At 49.4% G+C, this 18,326-nt stretch overlaps 1 protein-coding gene across 3 annotated transcripts in view; it reads right to left on the reverse strand.

Annotated features, from left to right (window-relative positions):
* Positions 1-18,326, reverse strand: part of Sh (Potassium voltage-gated channel protein Shaker) — a 400,727-nt gene that overhangs the window by 91,504 nt on the left and 290,897 nt on the right. The window lies entirely within an intron of this gene.

Genomic DNA, 18,326 nt, shown 5'->3' on the forward strand with positions numbered 1-18,326 from the left:
GCCGTTGCCGCTATGCGAAGAGACACGGGGCGAGCAGGAGCCGCGGAGGGGGGGGGGGGGGGGGGGGGGGGGGGGGGGACGCCCGAACACGACTTTCATCTTGGCCCCGAGGGAAAGGCCCGTAGAGTCGCCGATCTGAGAGCTCTCGTCCCACGCTTGGGCGAAGAAGAAGCGGTGGAGCACAGTCTGCTGCTGCCTGCCGGGGCTCGGCGGATTAGCGGCGACCGGAGGGAACATGCCAGCGTGGCTGCTCCGCAGTTGGCCCCGCCCCTTACTGTTGGGCCGCAGAACGCGGCTGCGTTTGTGTTCGCAAGCGATGGAGCGCGGCTGCAAGATGCTGGCCGCCAGCCATAATGTGTTCCAATATATCACGCCCCCATTGAGGCTTTAAGGCAAATACGAGTGAGCGCCGGAAAGAGCGCACGAGCGCGCGCAAGTAAATTGAACGCGAGGCAAAACAACTCCCACTACCGACGAAGAAATTTGGAGGACACATTAACTTCGCCTTCAAGAGTGGAACGCGATAGCATTCGAAGGCCCCTGACTGCTTCTCATGTTCCCCGGCAACTGTAGCTTAAGTAATCGGAATGTTTACCGGGAAGCGCTAGCAGTACTAGCGGCGAACGTTATGCACGAGGGCGAGCTTTTTGCTAGAAACACGGCCTCTCGCGTTGGCCGCGGGTGCGGCGGAGGCGAGCGTTGCAGAAACGGGCGCGCCACTCCGCGGCCTCCAAAATGAGCAAATCTCGGACGCCGTGGGCGGTCTATGAAAGGTAGAAACTCTGAAAAGGGGGTTCGTGTTTGAATTGCTGCGTAACAGAATTTGTTTTCTTGTACATTCAAATTAGTCCGACGCTGTTATGCCTGTAGATTGTAAGTTGTACTGTGCGATTTTTCTGATGTATTTGACTTTCAGAAATTCAAATAGTTCAGTACCTTCTTTCCGCTAGACAGAGGGTTTGCGTGGTTGAGTATGCATGGTCAGTAATAATTTTTGTAGGACCGACGGCCGACGCTACACGTGGGACGCCGGCACCGCGTTTTCTGTGGCACGGGGCCCTTAACGCTATGGCAACAAAATTTGGAGGAGATTAATTTTCGTCTTTAAGTGTGGGACGCGATAGCATTCAAGGATCCCTGATTGTTTCTCACGCTTCCCGGAAACTGCAGCTTATGTAACCATAATGTTTACCGGAAAACGCTGGCAGGTAACGCTATGCACGAATGCGAGTTTTCTGGTTGAAACGCGGCCGTTTGCGTGAGACACGGAAGCGCGGAGGCGAGCGCCATCTGGACGGTGTTGCAAGGAATCGGGCGTGCCGCACTATGAATGGTGGAAATGCTGGAAAAGGGGTTGTGTTTGAGTTTACGCGTAACAGAATAATATATTCACATTACGATTCGACGCTGCCATGTCTGTAGGTTGTGCGTAAGTCGTACTTTACGATTTTTATGACGCATTTTACATTGAGAAATTCAATGAGTGCAGTAACGTGTTTGCGCTACACGGAGAGCCTGCGTGGTTAGGTATGCGTGGTTTAGAATGATTGTTTTGCTCGAATACAGTCGACGCTGAACACGGGACGCTGACGCGGGATTTTCTGCGAAACGAGACCCTTAACGCTGTCGCGTTGATACAGAAGGCAGAGAATTTGGGATGGTAAAATGGGTACATTAAGTTCACGCTTAATCAGCGCAGTACTTCTCTTTACGTGCCTCCCTTCATTCACGCCGCTTTGTGTACCCCTAATTACGATATGGACAAGTCATAGACCAGGCTTATAAGCCATACCAGGGAAACACCGCGTTTACTACGTGGTTGGCGATGTATAGCATGGCTCTCCGTCAGGACACCCATTGCTTTACTCGCCCATAGCGCGGACTCACATGCGAGTTGTGCTGTATAACCAAGACCCAATTTCGGGGTTTGTTTTCCAGTTCATCTGGATTTAGCGGACTATTACGGAGTCGGCTGTGGTTTCACTGAAAACTTTATGCTACGACTCATCTAAGACAAGGTTTGTAAAACAAAATAAAAAAGAATCACCGCACGGGCGTTCCGTGCAGACGGTTAACCAGCGAAACTGAAACTTGCTGCCCCGGCGGTTATCACTATGTGAATGCCGATGGTTCAATAAACGACGGCTTGGTAGGCTGCCGGATCCTCCGTACGCAGTTGCTGCTAGCGCTCGGCTGCAGGAACCTGTTCTTGTGCCCGGGCTGCAGCATCGGCAGGGCGTAGACAAGCTCGTTCCCGGTTCTGCGCGTGGCGTTGCTGATCAAAAGCTGCCTGCTCCTTAGGAGTACGTATGACGCATAGCCCACCCATTTCGGAGCCTCAGAGAAACTGCATGCGCGTGTGCTCGGCTGCGACGGAGAGCAACGACGTCACCACTGGCGCTGCCGATCACGCACATCTTTTTTTTCTTTTTTCGCACATGCGCATGGGGTTGCGCCGGAGGAGTTTTCGGCGTGGAGGCGACAGACGGACGGACGAATCGGCTAGCCATACAAGTTTTGCTCTAAAATAGCACAAATAAGCAGCAAAAATCGTTTCTGGAAAGTACGGCGTATTTATTTGTTTGTTTGTTTGCTAGTTTGTTTGTTTGTTTGTTTAGCGTTATGATAGTAATATCTGCGTTTAAGGGAACTCAGGTAAAAAGAGTACCGTATTTTCCAGAACATAGTCCACATGTGGTGTACAGTACGCATGAGCCAGGTTGGGTAAAAAAAAAACACATTGCAGCTTGGCCCGCAAGGCGAATCGTCGATGGCGATAAGAAATTATTCGTCAGGTTTACGATTTAAGGATATTAGTTTTACCGGCCATATAAGCATGTAAACATTCGCTTACCAACTAAATAACGATGACGCCCACAGGCAAACATGAACCTATCTTACTCAATGACCGCGGACACTCGCTGCCCCAACGCTTGCGTGAGGAAGAGAGGCAGCAGCAAGCGAACTGCCCTTCGTGTTGTCTCTAGCTTCAACGCGAACTACGCAGTGAGAGCACAGCACACACGATACCATCAACCCTCGGCGCACTAGACTTTGTACCCAACGCAGACTACTTTCAAGATAGGGCCCGTGAGTCCGTGCTCAGCCGTGTCATACGGAGATGGAAATGGGCCTGAAGTATCCAGGTGATTGCTATAGCAGTAAAAGCTTTTTTAGATTGTCCGCATACGCCATAGAGCCTACTTAGACGACGATAGACGTCAAATTGTTTTGCTGCTCCTCGATTGCAACTTTAGTGCTTGCGCGCGCTCTGCTACATTGAGCTCAAATGCTGCTTGAAGGCTCTGTATCTTTTCGGTGCCATCGCAACTGCTCTTGTGATTTGCGCGTCTATGAGAGAGAGCGAGCAAATGATAAAGGAAAGATAGGGAGGTTAATCAGGACTGAGACCGGTTGGCTACATTACACTGGGGAAAGGGAAAAGGGGACGGAAAGATTCAAAGAAGAAGAGAAAGTCTGCTGGGGATATCGTTCGCTCACTCAGTCCGTATCGCAGACGCTGACTCAATCCAGTAGCTTTCAAATATCGCAACAGCGCTTTCGTGGCCTTTTGTAGCTGCGATATGCGAGGCCATGGTCCCAAGATCTTGTTCAAGGTGAACGGTGTTCTATCCAGCTGATTGAGAGCTGTGCAGAGGTAATGTCTTTCGTTTTCAAAAGATGGGTAGTAGTACAGTAGATGCTCTATAGTTTCCTCGACACCGCAGGCATTGCAGTCGGCGCTATCAGCCATTCCAATCAAAAACGTATACGCATTGGTGAATGCGACGCCCAAGCGTAAGCGGCACAGCATTGTTTCCTCATTTCGCGGAAGCACTGGTAGCAGCCCCAGTTGCATAGAGGGGTCGAGGGAATGCAATCGATCTTGGGTGAATTCAGGTGTGTGACACTTCTCTAATGTCATACGGTGTGCTTGCTTGCTTAGGTGTTGGGCTGCGTCGGTTCGCGATAAAGGTACAGAAACAAGGCACATCGAAATTTCCCAAGCACATACGGCCTTGTTGTAGAGCTTCCGCCGCCACTGTAGCAGGCAGACTAGAGCTACCGCCAGGTACCTAGAGGTAAGATACGCACAAGCGTGCTCAGGGCCTGGTGCTCATTCAGTATAGAACCCTGAACGCTTGGAAAAGCTTGTTCGTCCTTAACCCGAGGGCGTCCCCAGCTAATAGGTGAATTGTGACGCCACATGTGAAATGGCCGCCGTGGGAGCGGCCCACACCTCCTTGTCAAGCCGGGAATACAAGTGTAGCCGCTTGGCTGATCTGCTTAGACTGTCACTCGACTGACTGCTTTCCTCAGTAGCCTTTGGCTACACCTCTCTACTGCCCGTGAGAGCATCAGTCTTGTCTGATGCAGGTAGGACTGCATACAGATACGCGGCACATTTTGCAACGAGATTATGCGCGCGTGCTCACAAATCGAAGCACTAAAGAAGCAGTCATTTCACGCATCGCGAGCCGCATTCACTTGTATTTCACCAGCTGCCAAAACGGGCTGCAAGTATTGCTTGTGCGCAGCGATGATGATTGCGCAGCTCATTTTGCTGTGCTTTAGCACGGGGAAAATTTGTAGGTGAGCTGGGAGCTTGTTTTCCGCAAGCGTACTTCCGAATTTACAAATAATATCATGCATAGTTCACACCCATAGAAAGTCCCCACCCCGCAGAATTTAAACGTTTAAACTGCTTTAGTCCACACACTGCAGTCTCGAAAATACCGCAAATAAGAGTGCGGTAAATAAGATGGTCGTCAGTGTCAATGATAGCTTTCTTGTGTGACTTGCTACATATCTATATGCCATCCGCGAATCATGAAGCCTAATAGTGTCAGCAGCAGACATACGAAATGGCAATCTCGGTGACAACCAATATGCCCAAATGACACCACGATACAGCATATGTTGTTCTAACCGCTGTTCCCCAGTCGAAAGTGCGTAGAAACCCACACTGCAACTTTCGTGCAATCACTTTCCATTAAGCGGCCTCGTTCAACGCGGGTGGGGTGCTATAGCTATCGCTTTAATTTCCACCAAATACGTTGCGGAGGAAAGAAGCAAGACGGGAAATGTATTTACAGTATGCACACGATTGACAAGGTCAAGTCGATTGACAGGCCAGTCACTGAAGCGTCTGTCTTCTTAAGCTCCCGCCCTCCCCAAAGATCGCGCTCCTCTTCCTCAGTGTTGTGGAGGGTAACAGCCTAAATCAGCATGAAGCAACCTCTTGGAGGAGGCTGCAAACAAGAACATATCCAAACCTAAACACACTAAGCAAGATGTTTCCCACCCAGTATAGAGACATTTGCCCCTGGTGCGGCGCCAAGCCCACCTTATATCACATTACATGGGAACGCGTTCAGAATCAACAATTCCTTCAAATAAAAGACCCGAGTGCGGAGCAGTGGGAGAGGGTGCTCTCCAGCAGCGACCCGAAAGTCCAGCATGGACTAGTAAGGCACGCTCGCCGAGTAGCCACCCTCAGTGGTGCCCTGGAATAGGGGCGTCGACCCTGCGCAGATGGGGAAGAAGACCATGAAGATGGCCGACCACATCTGCCACCGCTAATTTCTACTCAATTAGAGCAAATAAAGTTTTTCCTCCTCCTCCTCCTCCTCCTCCTCCTCCTCAATGTTGTGCAAAGCAGCGTAGCAATATAACCCTTTTGTTCTTGTCACCGCTTTTGTTAGCTGAGTACATATATATTACGGCGGAGTATAGCCAAGAATGGGCCCATATATACCCACATGACATGCGCAGTGCCGAAGTCGTTGTTCGGGCCCACACCCAGTGGTCCACGCTGTTTCGGCTCGGAAAGAGAGCAGCCGGCACGTGATATGGCAGTCGCCCAATTAATTGACCTTCGTCGACATAAACGGTCAGAATGGCCAGGTGGACAGTACAGCCAAATAAACCCACTGGTTTGAGAAGAAAACGTAAGAAGCCGTATAATGAGCGAAAACATGTTATGATGTTTACATACGCAAGGCTGGTTAATGCATTTTTAAACACAATGTTGAAGAGATAGCGTATATGTTCCAAATACAATTACATACCAGCTTACAGCAATCACAAGCGGCCGCGACGGTTGCAAGGCTCTCGCGTGCCTCTGGCCAATTCTACGCTGTCGTTGTCTTCCGCACCAACTCCTTTCGCTGTCTTTTAACAATATGATTATCCTTAATAGCGGCTGTCTCGCATGTGTGAGTGGCTGAAAAAAATAGCACTCCTACACAAAGGTGCTCCTTTCAATACGATTTAATTTTTATTTATTTGCTATGAAAAATACTGCCAGTCTGAATACCAAGCTTCAGGCAGGAGTGGACGATACATTAAAAGGAACGCATTGCATAAACTTAAAATAAAAGATCAGCCGGAATGAAACACAGGTAGGACATAAGCTCTTTTCGGAGTTGGGGATCATGACTTATGCTGAGGAAAAGCCTCAAGCGTGGCGCCTTGAGATGGAATGCAGAAATTGTCATGTCAAGGCTTGTCCTAATGTGAGAGATGCTGGCTTCTTCATTAAAATTCCCGAATGCGAATGAGACTTATTTCAAATCAGGCCAAGCGAACGGAATACATAGTTATGGGACTGGCCCAAAACTAGCGTCTTTGATTTTCTACAGACGAGGCGAATAAGCATACGGCATTGAGGGTACAAGAAAAGAAATTAGAGCACACGTTTTCCCGACAAGCTGGATTTGAAAGGCACGCATTCTAAACGTTCTTGCGAGGGGGAAAAAAAGCTAGTGGCTGTTCATGCTCGGTAATTGCTCTCACCAGCCCAGATGTGTACAATGCATTTTTGTTTGCGGTCGCTGCAGATTTTATTTTATTCACGCGGTGCCGAAGGTCGGGCATTCCTAATGAAACCCACGACCAGCGTGTTGACGTCGTGTTAGAATGCGCTACCCTCGGTCGACGGCATGAGCAGTGGCACCAGAGCGGGCTAATTATGTCCCGACTCGCGGATGGCCGCTCGGCGTACCGCGCCTGGCAGGCAGCTTCCGATAGTGGCCGGAGCGACGGTGCTTAGCGGACGCCATTGTTTGCCCTGCGCGCTGCTCGCCAATGCGAGACTCGCTGCGTGAGACTACGGGAAGTCAGGCTGAAGCCCGAAACCGAGAGAGCTGTGGCTAGCGTTCTATATCAAGAGAGATAGACGCAAAGGGCATTGTTGACATGTGTGCGAATATTCTGGACAACGAATTCCAGTTCTTTGTTGCTTTTCTGTAATGTGTGCTGAAGCTAAGCGCTCACTCACGCGTCAACTATTTGAGGCGCGAATTATGATTGACCGTTCACAAAGATTTCAGATTCAGACTACTTCCTTCCACGGAGCTTGATACTCCATCGCAAGAAAGAATACGTACAGGATGTTGCTTTGTGAAATTTCTGATGACTCATCGTAGCTGAAAAATACTTAAATATCTGTTTAATGCGCAGTCAGTCACGTAGTGTTTGTGCATAAATAGTATGGAATCAATGGATCAAATCGCATACAAATATAACGAGAAAGGCGAAAAAGAATATAATATTTTGCCATTGGTGTCAGAACGTGGGACGTGGAACTTTTCGTCATACATGGTAGTGCCTTCAGCAAAGTGGCCATGTGTACCAATACGCAGTTAATTTAAGTGAAGTGAAGGCACGTTAAGTACGCCTGAGGTTTAATTCAACTGAAATGTCCGTTGCGTATTTTTCGCCGCCACCTTTCCTAACTGGCACTAACCAATGGCGCACACAAATGCGTACATCCCGCCTCGAGGGCTGAATTCACACAACGGGCCAAATTCCGCGGACGACCGACACGTGGCTCAGTGCCGCCCAATCAGATCGGCTGCTGGGGTCGCAATACGTTGCCTCTCGGCAATGTCACGCTCGTCCGCGGAATTCGGTCTGTCGTGAATAGAGATTTACTCGTAGTACGTCTACGAATCAGCCGAAGTCTAGCGCTCACCTTTGCACGTACGTCGCCCTGCGTACATTTGTGCAACCACGCAATGCATGCACATTTGGAGAAAGGAAAAAGAAAGAAAACAAAATGCGCAGGAAGGCGACACAAGGCAACTGCCACCGGTCATACTCAGCATAGATCGGAGTCTCAGCGGAAAGCAGCGCCTTTCCGAAAAACTCTCGTTGAAATTTTCGTGAGATATTTGAGCCGATGCGAAAAATTTCATACGCCCCTCCCCCTGGCTTACAGAAATATATTGCCGTTGCAACGCGGCTTTCGTGCCCTCTGCGTACTTGAAAATTTCCACAGCCTGTAACGCATAAAAGCGCGCCTATACTTCTGGGCGTACCGTGTTCCGCAGCCCATTAACACCGCAATGCGACCAGTGCGCATTAACCTTGCAGGAGTGTCATGGGCAGTCAACTAACCCTGAACAGCCTGGTTGACCCGCCGCCAACCGCTTGCGTCAAAGCAAATCCGACTCGCATTTGTCGACTTGGCGCGAACGCCCTAAAGGAAACGGTGGCGTCGAGGAGAGGCTCTCTAACGGGAATTTCCACCGACTGTTGCATTTCCGTACTTCTCAACTGTTGACGCGACTGTGTGCCGCAACACGCGCAATGCTGAGTCGCTAACTAACGCTCTGAGATTACGTAGCCACAGCAGTGCAGTTTCGAAGGCTCGCTGCGATGTAGAAGACAACAATGACGTTGCCACCCCGGCTCCCTTCTACACGCTTGCAGGGTAGTGGCGGGGATGAAAATCAAACGACCTGTATTCGCAAAAGGCTTTTACGCTAGAATTGTTAGTAAGAGCAATTTCCAGTCAATCCCGGTCATGTCCTACACATTATTAGCGAAGGCGTCAAGCAAATGCCAAAGAGCACTTACGAATGAAACTCTTTGCGAACTCGCGCCTAGTTGCGTCGGTAGAGAGGCGTTCCTGTAACCTTCAGAAGCGTTATCATGCCGAAGCATAGTAGCATCTAGGAGGTTGGTGTGTATCGTGCCGTCGCACAAATTATGAGACCCAAACTTGGCATTTCAGTCTTCCAAGTCCTCGAAAGACGTGAAAATTACCTACTGAGAATCTGCGTGTTTTGTCCAAAACTGCCACATTGAAGATGCCTCGCGGACTGTGCTGCAGTTATTTGAAGGTGTAGCCGCTTTCCGTGTGATGCTATAGTTTTGGTTATTAGGTATTGTGAAACGCCACATTCTCTATACCTTTGGTTTCCGCCCGCGTTTCTTGCTGTGAATCATGGGGTTAGCGACGCTGTTGTAAAAGGCACATTTTCTGCATATCACCCAGCCACTTATGCAGCACTTCTAGTGAGACATGTGGTTCCTCAAACTAAATCACGTCGGCGCCGCGCTGCTTGCGAGCACGTCCTCCTCCCCTCACTCGATCTGCGCCGCTTCGGAGACAAACTCCACGCTGGTGGGACACAGACAGGCACAGGCCTGACAGGAAAATTACCCGCCATTGATCACGCGGCCCGGTCGTAAGTGCAACGAGGAGGACTTGGAACCCGGCTCCGTGACCACGACAAACGCGTGTGGCGACAGAAGACGCGCTGGAATCCCAATGCAGATGGCGGCCACGAGGGCCCATCGTCTCCGTCTGCCGAATCATCGGGTCGTCATCGTCGAGGCGCGGAGGGAACCGCGAGCTGGGAGGAACAGGCGTCGTTTCCGTGCGCGGCTGCCGGGCACGCGAAGCCCCCCAGCCGCCGCTCTCACGCCGCGGCGACAGAGAGAAGGCGCCCACATCAGGGCCGCGAACGCGCACCGAAAGATGGAATCGCTTTGCCGGAAAAGCTGCCGAGACAGCGGCGTGGTCGATGTCATCACAGCGCTTTTACCACATCGCTTACGCCTTGACTTTTCTTGTTCGGATCCATTCGACAAATTATTGTTGGCGCCAGTCGGGTGACGTTCTATCCCGAGATACGTCGTCAATAAGTGCTAATCTTGTCAACTAAATTATTCATATCGACGATGGTCAAGACATGACACCCTGCTACGCAAAATTAGGTTATGGCATAGGTGGTATTGCATATCACTTGCTAAAGAGCTATTTAAATAACAGATTGCAGTATGCTCTGGTTGATAGAGTGCCCTCTGAGAAATTAGCGAGAAGGAAAGGGGTTAACCGAGGGGCCAGATTTTTATTAGTCATATCGTAAGAAGCCAACAAACACTGACACCAAGGACAACATAGCGTAAACTACTTGCGCTTAATAAATGAAATAAACAACTATAAATTAATGGAAATGAAAGTGCATGAAAGAACAACTTGCCGCAGGTGGGGAGCAATCCCACAACCTTCGCATAAACTAACGAATGCGAAGCTTGTGGGATCGTTCCCCACCTGTGGCAAGTTGTTTTTTCATGTACTTTCATTTGCATTTATTTATCGTTCTTTATTTTATTTATTAAGCACAAGTAGTTTACGCTATGTTGTCCTTGGTGTTAGTGTTTGTTGCCTTCTTGTGCTCTGAGAAATTGGTATTTTCAGCATGGTGCTCCTCAATGATCCATATTAGGACCGTTATAGTCTTTAGTATACGTAAATGATCTCGCTAACATACCGAATTCGCCTAATCTGGTTATGTACGCTAACGATACGAATATTTCTTCTTGCATCCCACTCCTTGTCTCAAACGTATACCATTATAGATGCATATTTAAGAAAGCTACATGACTGCTTATTGACAAATCGTACAAAACGACCCTCGGACTCCCCCGTCACCACCTGAAGCGAGAAGCTCTCGGGATCCACAACACTCTCGCCGAGCTGCAGGACGCGGTTCTGGCTTCGCAAGAAAGCCAGGCTATAGAACACGGCGGCGCGCAGAGCCATCCTCCAGCAGAACGGCAACGGAGCTCCGCGCCAGGTCAGAAGCAGGGTCGAGGCGATCCCCATTCCGAAGCACATGCGTCATGAACTCCGGGACGGCCAACGCAAGTCTCGCCTCGACAGGCAGCGCCAACAATGCAAGGGTGACCCGTACGCAACGTACGTGGACGTGGTGGGGTACCCCGAAGGGTACCTCTTCGCGGTAGCCGCCGTGAAGACAATTCCTTGACCCTCGCAGCCTCCATCAGGGCAGAGACCCCAGCTGTGGCTGAGACCATTGCTGCGGCGCCAGTAATTAAGCAAGAAGACAGGGTAGGCACGTCGTTACCGACTCGCAACAAGCCTGCCGTAACTTTGCCTACGGGCGAACGCCGCTGCTGCCGGCTCCCATCCTAGGCCCGTGCCTGCAAGAATCCCATCCAGTCAGGTGCACCCAGGGGCCACGCGGGACTGGAGGAGAACGAAAGGGCGAACGCCTTAGCTCGAGCCCTAACCAACCGAGCGGGGCAAAATCAATCGTCCCCTCAATCCACGCCCTTTACCTTCGTGCCCCTGTAATCCAATTACGGCGAACGCCTCGAGATCCAGTGGCTCATTTATCTTCCCCCTGACGAAAAGCTCAGTATACTGAAGACGCAGTAGCTCTCAGACTTATCCAAACAAACACATTCCCAAGCCTACACGTATACAACAAAATGTGCCCAACAACAAATCGCGGCATCTGCCCTTGGGCGGCGACACACGCCCTACACTTTTCCACATCTCGTGTGGATGCGGGGGAAACCTCAACACTTTAAGACGCCTAGTACGTCATTTGAGTGGTGGGAGGTACAGCTGACCAGTGATACCCTGGCAGGCCAAGTAGCGCTCGTCCAGCAAGTTCGTCGAGCAGCCTAGGTCAGTGAAGTCCTGGAATGAAGACACCACCCACTGGACCTCAAGAGCAACGAACTCGATGTTTTGTCTGTCTCTCTGGTTCTTGACAAACAGACTAAGCATTAATTTGTCGAAGACAAACTATATTATTCTTCATCCTCTCAATACAGGAGAAAGTATCACTCTGAAAGATGTTACGAGCACAGTGAATTAAAGCGAGCTTCAAACCAGAAATTTCTTGGTGTTTGGCTTAATGAGAATTTTTCTTGGAATTTTCACACCGCGAAATTAATATCTGATTTAAGTAAAACAGTCGGTGGTCTTTTTAAAATTGTTCATTTGTTGCCTCCCTGGTTAAAAATATCCATGCATTACACACGTCTGTATTCAAGGTTATCATACTGCATTCTTGTTTGTGGAACTACGGCGTCCAGAAATTACCCTAAACTAATTTCAACTTAGAAACGCGCTTTGCGTGTATAGAGGGGTTTCATGGCAGACCTTGAAATTTACCTACGTCGCCTCCATTTCAGAAACATGACGTCTTTAAAGCAAGACAAGTATTTAATTTCTGTCTACGTAAATACATCCATCATTATCAACTGTACTTTTCTTGTCCAGATAATTCCAGCAGCCGATATGCTTACCGCACGAAATCTAAACTTGCTCCAACCACACGCAATAATCACGGCAAGCAAACAGTAAGCTACCAAGTTCCCACAGCAACAAATAAATTTCCTTTTGAAACTGAATACTAGCTAGCACAAAAGCGTCTTCAATCGACGATTAAAAAAAAAAAACACGCCTATTGGAACAAACAGAATGACATATTTATTTGGTCGATATACTTTATATTTATTTTACTACTTTTGAGATAATTTTCGTTCAGGCTCGTGTTGCCAAATTTGTAATATTGTCCTGCGTTCTATCACTGACATCCCATCTGGAAGCCGAACCAGTTCCGATCCTCGTATCTAGAACTGACATGCAAGAAAGCTTCCTATCCTGGCTAAATCTATGACACACGTAAGTCTTCTCCCAACTTCTAGAAGTGTCATCCATAGTGTCATCCATTCTTAAAGCTACAAGTGCCATCAAAAGTTTCACGCTCTGAGGCGACAGTACCGTGCCGCCTCTGGGTCGGGATGGCATTTACGAAGGCCGACTCGTACCGCATTGGAATGGGGGATACGCCCATGTGCGGCTCTTGTGGAACCAGAGAAACGATTGAACACATCCTACGTATCTGTACCCAGTACGACATCGAGCGCGAAGCTCCCCGGACAGCATTGAATCAGCTGGACTCTAGACCATTTTCTGAAATGAAGATCCTTGGAGCATGGCTGTACGCGTCGATGGCACAGAAAGTCACCAAAGCGTTGTTGAAATACCTCAAGTCGACAGGTATTGGCAACCATGTGTAGACTCGGTGCGAACCTTCAAATTTGCGCGAAACTGTGGTCTCTCTCTCTCTATCTGTCTCGCTCTTCGTCCCTGTACCCCTTTCCCTCAGTGCCGGGTAGCAAACGGAACGTGTGTCTGGTTAACTTCCCTGCTTTTCGTGTCTTCCATTTCTCTCTCTCTCTCTTACAACTGACATTTTTAATATACCTGTAAAAAATTATTAGATTTCTTTGTTTACGTCGCTCATTCGATAAGTTGTGCAGGCTTTCTAGTTGTTATTTTTCTTGTACAAATTGACGGATGTTGACTTGCTGCGCCAAGCTTTTTAGAATCCTTGTCACATCGATTACGAAATTGTAGTGAAGTGCTTGTGCACAATGCCAGCTGTTCTACGGGTGACCAGGACCTTGTCAGGCGCCTTCCTGCCTTCTGTATTGGCACCCTGTCTTCGTCGAAAAAAAAAAAAACTTTCACTTTCACACTGCAACTAATTTCACGGGAGAACTGCTGGTACCAAGGCGGCACCTTGCGGTGACACGCGTCCACTGAGACTGGCTAGAAGCAAAAGGCAGAATCAAAAAGCGAAACCCGGCCACTGGCCAGTCTCATCATTTTTTTCTGTCGCAGCGCACACTTCGACCGACATTGTCTGCAAGCGAGCACAGACACGTCGGTGCATCGCCATGGTGTCCGCGTCGCAACGATGCGCGGAGCGGTGCACCAATAACGAGCGCGCCCGACGAATCGCCGCGCAGTGCGGGCCCATCACACTTCGCCGGGGCGCGCCACGCGCCTTCGTTTCGGGTCCAGCCCCGTGCTCTCCTTGCGCAAGTGTCCGTACGGGTTGGCGGTTACTGGGCGCATTGTGCTCCGGTTCGGCCAAGCCCGAACAGTACGACTCTGCGAAAGAAGGAAGCCCGGGGCAAGGCCGACCAGCACGCGCAGAAAGCGTGGGAATGGGACTCGCTAAGAATATCAAGGAAGCGTGGAGAGAAGGGTGCGCGCCTGCCTGCTTCAGCAGTGACTGAGGCGCGACGGCAGCGTCGGGGGCGCCTCCCCGAAATAACAACGTCAAAGCAGCCGTCGCCGGTCGGGAGGCCGATTCTTCCTCGCCCTCCCTCGTCATCCGAGCAAAGCCTCCGAAATACGACTGCCCTCTCCGCTCACGGAGTCGTTTAACACCTCGGCACCTGCTGCTGCTGCGAGAGTCGCACTCATCGGAACTCGCGTTACTCACGGAGTGCGATCCCGCGGAAAACACACCCCGTTTCACCAAATACGTGCGGCTGAGCGAAATAATTCATCCAGGCACAGCGAGGAGCGGCTGAGTGCCTCAAAAAAAAAAAAAAAAAAGCCCACGGCTGCACCACTGTGTATACTTCCGTGACCAGTCCATCCTATCCGCACCGCGGACAACAAGATTTGCGACAGAGAACGGACAAGCCGGTGTTCGTGTTCCTCGATTGATGACGCGACTTTCGCGGGCGCTGCCCGGAGCTGGAGAGGCAGACGATAGAAATCTACTAATCACGCATAGTGTAAGGACCACTAATACGATATAAATACCTAACGTTAGATGAAAACTAGGCCAGGAGAGCTTAGCCCCACTGTCTCTCTGAGTATGCATAGGTAAAATGCGAGCTGCACGCGCGTGTGTTGCGGGTGACCTTGCAGTGCACGTACAATCACGTATCAAATTGACGCGCTCGTTGAGTACGCTCAACATGCCTCGGGTTTTCAACTAGTTGCCTCCGAAGTGGGGGCGACTCCACCCGTAATGATGTCCGCGAATGCGTGACCGACGGCGCGATCGAACCTCTGTCTTCGAGCACAGTAGCTCAATGCTCGGGCCACGCGCACACTCTAAAAACTAAGAGAGTGCCGGGCACTCCCTTTGAGGGAGTAGCGGCTTGTCCCATATTTCACTCTCTTTTCGAGAGTAGATCGACCCTCTTTGAGAGAGAGTAGGTCAACTCCTGTTGACAGAGTTTTGTCACTCCGCCGCAAGGGATTGCTAGTACTCTTCTGCAGAGTGATAATACTCTTCCCACAGGGAGTGCTAGTACTCTTCCGCAGAGTGGTAATACTCTCACCGTAGGGGTAACGGCACTCCACCAGACCGAGTACTTCTACTCCCCCAAACAGAGTGCAACTACTCTTCCCAATACCCTCTTAGCGAAGTCCTGGCCACGCATGCAGGCAGGAAATCAGATCAAATTAGGGTCGCTGATACACCGTTCTCTAGGCGGCTCCTCAGACTCAGTGGCCCGATTCCAAGCGGCCTTCAGAATAGGCGTGAGCAATGTTATGCAGGATTTTAAAGTCATTTTTCCTGGCTATTTGCTGCCTACCATGAGTCGTGACGGCTCGTAATCGGCCTATGCGTATGTGTCCCGAACGCCACTGCGGAGAAAAAAAAGCTAATTCACATTTAATCCGCAAATATCTTCGCATATTTCACAATCAGGAGACACATAATCTAATTAGAACACAATAGTCGAGGAAATCACACACTTATGGAGAACCACATTGCTCTATACATCACGTGGATTCGAACCCGCGTACACTCGCATCTATACAATTCAAAGCACACATCCTAACCATTACACCACAAAGCCACCACGCTCAGTCGTGTTGTTTTAGAGCTTATATACATAACAAATGTATTTGAGGAATCGGCTGCGGTGGTTGGAGTTTCTCGGCAGTGTGCTGTGCTGTTGTGTACTGGAATACGTTTGCGTTTGCATCATTTCCATTCCTTGCTACGACTAACGGAGGAATACAACGTAGACGACGACGTGAGAACTATTCACGGCTTGTCGTCACCCCAGGAAAATAACAAATGTGCCGTTCAGCTCACGATCGAGTGCTTTTCCAGTCCATGCATTATATGTTCTCCGAAAATACGCGGATACAAAGTATCGTGCCAACCATCCACGTATGTGAATTTAAGTCGCGCGTATACTGGTGAGCATTTCTGTTTATTTTTTCCGCCAGTTCCATTCGTATGTGGTCAACTGCGATGCCAGTACCAGGCATTTCGACGTGCCTCACGCTGCCGTGTAGGCGTTCTTTTCAAGTGCATTAGTTTAGAGTTTGGTTCAGTCCGCTGTGAGCTGTTGTCCTGCATTAGCAGCAGATCGTTAGCGTTTTGAAGAGCACGCATTCCAGCATTTGGAGACTGCTTATGCCGATAGCCGCGTCACATGCATTGGCACGCATGTTTAAATGAGTAATGTGTCCACTTGTTACGCGTGCACTGCTCATATCCTGTGGCAACGCTCGTTCTAAAAGCTTCGAAGACCATCTACATTCATACGTGTGTTCAATATATATGCACAGGATAGACTTGCCGGCTAGTTGGTTGAGCATTTTAGAAGAAACAGCGCAACACAAGGACGACGCAAAAACATGGACAACACCACGAAGCGCTGGTGTGGTCGATGCTTTTTTTCGTCCTGGTGTTAGCGCTGTTTCTTCTTCCACGATACACGCACACCACAGGTACGCGAAAGTTTAGGAGTATAGGGCGTTAACTTTGTTTTCCCCGTTTCCTCTCAGTGTCAATGGCACAATGCGTTGCCCGAAATAGCGCACGCTTACCCCCATATTCAGAAATGCATCATAACTTGAAGCCCATGCTTGATCTAAATGACGCAAGTCGTGAACGCACCAAAAGAAAGGCAGTGAGCGTCTGGGGGACGTTCGCACCAGGCGTCGTTTATATAAAGTCAAGCATGGGTTTTGTATTAATATACATTTCTGAATACGGGGGTTAGCCATCTACTTCTCACAGAAAATGTCGAAGAAACGCCCACCAAAACCAGGCACATTCGTAAACCTAACTAGGCAATACGAAGCTCCATAGAAAAAGAGTGGTATTAAAAGCTTTCAGTATTTTTCTTTACTCCAAAATGGTTGCGCTCTCGTGGTTTCAATGTACAGAGATGATGCAGCGTTAGCTAAAAAGCATGAATTTCCGAACTCCATGCCAAAATAAGCTTGTAAAATTATTTAGGTGCTAGAAACCAGGGTTTGTAGCGATCCTTGAAAACCCTTTATTTCTAAAATGCCATTTTCAAGGCATTGAAAAGCCTAGAATTTTTAGAAGTACTGGAAAGTCCTTAAATTTGTACACTTGGCTAGACATAGCAGACATTGCCAAGTGTTTTTTTTTTCCCTTCTGTGACATTCTTCGCATGTCACAGAGAATTGTCTGTGGAGGTAATAGAAGGAAAGCGACATCCTTAAAGTTCAAATTACAAAGGAGCTGCAGATACCAGTTTTAGGCACATGGAACCGGCGACAAATGTACTCGGAGGAGCAGAAGCAGGAAGCTCAACGGTTGAGGCATTCAAAGAAAAGCCGTGATGAGTAAATTGAGAGCTACAGACACAATAAAAGATCACCTTTCTCCGGTGCTGTGTTGTTCCGCGATCTTGAGCGCGCGCGCGCGCGGTGGAGAACTCCGAGTGAAAAAGTAGAGCGCTCGCTACGCGTTCCTTTGAACTGCGGCGGCCTGTTCTCTTAGAAGCAAAACGATGTGTTCTTTGCTCAGCGTGCATGAATGATACATTGCCATGTTCGGGGCCAGCCACCTACAGTTGAAGCAGAAGATCACGCTACGTTTTGTTCTCTATTGCCGCAAGAGTAGAACTACTCTCTCTCTCTGAAGGGGGAGAGTGAAAAGCACATTTCACTCTCTCCTTGGTGAGAGAGTGAACAATGCATTTCACTCTCCTCGACATTTTGCGAGAGTAAAACGACGCTTTGAAGAGTGAACCGGCCGCTTCACTCCTGCGATACCCTTCCTAGTTTTTAGAGTGCATGCTTCTATCGTGCTAGAGTCGCTCGTTGACAAGTCACGTGCCACTTTCTCGCATTTTCCCCTTGTGATAGCTAGCGCTTTCAGACGCTGTGCTAGACTGAACTGCCTTCGGCACTGAACCGTATTTTTTGTCAGAGGAATCTGATACCTCCTAATTGGGCGAAGACCGCCTACAATACGATCGCATGGACAAAAACGCGTTTCTCGATGTCCAATGAATACGTATACGGTAACGCCCCGCCGTCCTGCATGCGAGGCCAGTGATGGGTGATCTTCCACTACCGTTCAATGCATTTCGCCGATGCTAATAAACATGTTGTCAGGCGTCCCTGTAATCGGCGCGCGCCCACGGCTGTAAAATTAAGTGAATCGGCACTGGCG

This window comes from Dermacentor albipictus, chromosome 3 (assembly GCF_038994185.2).
Source record: "Dermacentor albipictus isolate Rhodes 1998 colony chromosome 3, USDA_Dalb.pri_finalv2, whole genome shotgun sequence".
NCBI lineage: Eukaryota > Metazoa > Arthropoda > Arachnida > Ixodida > Ixodidae > Dermacentor > Dermacentor albipictus.